Raw genomic sequence first — 3,446 nt, 5'->3', positions numbered from 1 at the left:
AGAATCTATTAAAGTGGCTACGAGTCTAGCACACGACTCATAGTATAACATTATGAATTATTGTGTGAACCCATAGTTGGACCAACAAAGGATCCAAGAACAAAGCCTCATGTTTTTGTATTTTTATTAGTGATTTAAATATATATTAAGACTTCAAATAGCTCCTATATTATAGATAATTCAAAAAATCCCTTAGCAATTAAATTCTTGGGATGTATATAACTATAGTCATCTGTAAATGAGAATAACATTTGTTCTACTAAGAATTTTTGAGCTCAAGAACTACCAAGAGTAGATAATTAAATTAGATTTTCAACTATAGCAATTTTCATTTAATACGATAATGGGGTAAAAAGTTATGGCCAAAATACTAAAGAACTATCAAAGCTACCCAAACTATAAGTAGTAATGTCTCATTACGAGGCGATAGAAACTTGTAACCTGGAAAGTAAAGGCTGAAAATGGGTTTCTAACTATGACTCATGCCATGAATCATAGCCAGACCTTACGATTCATGACCTAAGTTGTTGGTACGACTTCTAGACATTTTCTAGATGATTCCTAAGGGGTGCTTTTTTGGTCTTTTCCTAATATTTTAACCCAAAAACTATGTTTTTTAAGCTATTTAAAGGCTAAATAAAAATCTAAAATCTCCCAAATCCATGAATAAACCATAAGTCCATTTAGGGAAATAAAAAGGGGAAATTTCTCTTTTCTCCAAGTCAACTAGGGTTCTTCAATCTTAAGCCCAATTCAAAGAAATTCATCAAAAACATCTATAATCAGGTATATGGGGTATTTATCGATGGGTTCCTTCCACCTATTGAGTCCCAAAACCCTCTTTTGTTCAATTATGGATCTTTAATCTTCTTCTGTGAAATTATCCATGTAAATCATGCATTTAATCCATGCCTTCTTGGAAATTGGAGTTCAATCCATTGCAAGATGTTTTCCCATGTAAAATAGGTTATTTCTTATTTTAAATTTCAATTACACATGCCATGTTAAATTTATTTCATAATAAATCATTAAGTTATGAATTAAACCATGTATGTAGTCCTCTAAGGTTTAACATATCCCCAGGTTAGAATTCATGCATTTCATTCGTTCATCAAAATATATTATTTTTTGGGACTCTGAATTATGACTTTCTACTGATGTTTTAAGTGATATATCTTATTTTTTTGTCATTCGGTACTTGTGGGTTATGAACAACCAATACTTATGTGTTTTTGCATGTTTTCATTTTTAAGTAATAACTTAGTCCAAAACATGCTTCTATCACCATATTTATATCATCATTTTTATAGTGAACCCACCAGTATTATTTCATGTTAAGTACATTAGTTGATATGTTTATGATTACTTTAGACTCTACCTATATTATAGTATTTAAAATACCATAACCTGAGCTTGTTAGTTATCAGCGCATGCACCAGCTTGTGTTTTAGTGTCTTTTAGTTGGGAGCAGGACTTAGCACTGAGATGGAAGTGTGGGTTTAGCACATCCTATTTCCAAAAACTATATACCATCGTAGGTTTATGGGCCTCACCATAGAGTGTTTCCCTTTGCCTAAGATAGGCTAAGGTTAGTGATAACTCCAATTCAGGGTCTATTCTAAAGGCAAGGATAGAACAACCCTTATTAATATGAGCTAAATGTTGAACTCCTTGATATCTCATATGGTTTATGTCGATTACATGATAACTCCCACAATATCAGTCAGTACTCAGTCTATACTAGTTCAGGTTTGCTTGACCTTGTAATCATATTTTCAGTTATTCAGTAGTTCTAATATCAGTTATTTAATTATTTATATCACTTTATTACTTGTTTTTATTGGTCTTTCATTCCTCTTACATGCTCATATTTCATGCTTAGTATCCATACATGGTCCTCAGTTCAATTTACAGTATGTTCAGCTTTATATAAGGTTTACATATAGTATTCACGTTTCTACTACTTCCCAACTTACCCAATTGTTTTCAGCTCATGATTGATAAATCTCACGATGATGTTTTCATGTACAACTAAGTGTTGACTGCATGTTTCAACAAATAAATTATGTCCTCAGATTTAAAGCCTACATTCAGTATTTCCATGACTTAGTTAAAGTCCCCATGTACTTAATACATTCCAAAGTACTAACCACATATATGCTTTTGTGGCTACATTCCTTTATAATGTAGGTACCAGATGTAGTCCACACACTAGGGTTAGACAGTTCTCATCTTTTAGCCAGCAGGTAATGTGTCCTCTTATTTCAGGGATTCCATCCATTGTAGTTCATGTGTTGTATTTTGATTATCCATATGTATTTATTAGTGGTAGTTGGAGGCATATCCCAACTATCTATAGTCCGTATAGTAGATTCTTTATAGATAGTCAGTCAGAGTTGTGATATATCATTTTAACTTCTTTCATCAGTTTTATCATGTTATAAACTTTATCAGTATTACACTTATTCAGATTTCCTTATGATTATATTTTTTCTCAACAAATATGGCTTTTATATAAAATTTAAATCAATTTCTCAAGTAACATGCCAGTAAATGGGTTAGCTTGGGATCACTTGTGTTTCTAAGAATTATTTTACGACCAAAGGGTAGTCTTGGGTCATGAAAAATATTATATCAGAGCACAAGGTTCAAGTTCCCTAGAGTATCTAAGAAGTCGTGTCTCGTATAGTTTTGCGAAATGGTATGGATGTATCTATTCATTTAGATGCTATAGGGCATTTAAAAAATATTTCCCTTCTTTCAAATCTCAAATCACATTGTAGAGATGTTCTCTAAGGAAATTATATAGATTATCATCTTGCTCCAACCATGCCAACTCTACCTTATTCTTAAGGTAACAGAAATAGTCAAGCTTAAATTCCTACTTATAGAGTTTTATCAAATAATCTCTATAAATAGTTATGATATTGCATGCAGGCTCAAAAGGATCCTATCACAACCTATATGTTCCAAAGTTTGAAATATTTCATTTATGTTCATGAAAATTGTTCACTAAGCCATAGTCAGATGTGCCCTCAGATCCATTCTCAGAATCCTATGACAATGTATGATCTAGAATTAGAAGCATGAACCTAGATGTTTAGCAGCAGTAAAGTGGGGATAGGTTTTAGCTTAATTTACTATATTATGTACCCATGTATCCATAAAGGTGTTGTGTCAGTTAATTAAGGAAGACTTAGAGTAAGTTAATGTTTTAATCAGGAAAGAGATTAGGTGGTGACCATAATAATAGAGGATCCTGCCAAGGTTGAATATGTTTATGAAATTTTACATGGATTAGCATTTTATGATTCCTATCTAGTAGTAATAAGTGGTTATTATTGTACAAGTAGTTCTATGAATATCCATGTTAAGTATTAAAATCTATGTCTAAATCCTTGATGATTGAGCTAATAGAAAGAAGAGTTTAAATTCTAGATAGTGTG

This window comes from Capsicum annuum, chromosome 6 (genome assembly GCF_002878395.1).
Source record: "Capsicum annuum cultivar UCD-10X-F1 chromosome 6, UCD10Xv1.1, whole genome shotgun sequence".
Classification (NCBI taxonomy): domain Eukaryota; kingdom Viridiplantae; phylum Streptophyta; class Magnoliopsida; order Solanales; family Solanaceae; genus Capsicum; species Capsicum annuum.
This window is presented reverse-complemented; position numbering follows the sequence as displayed.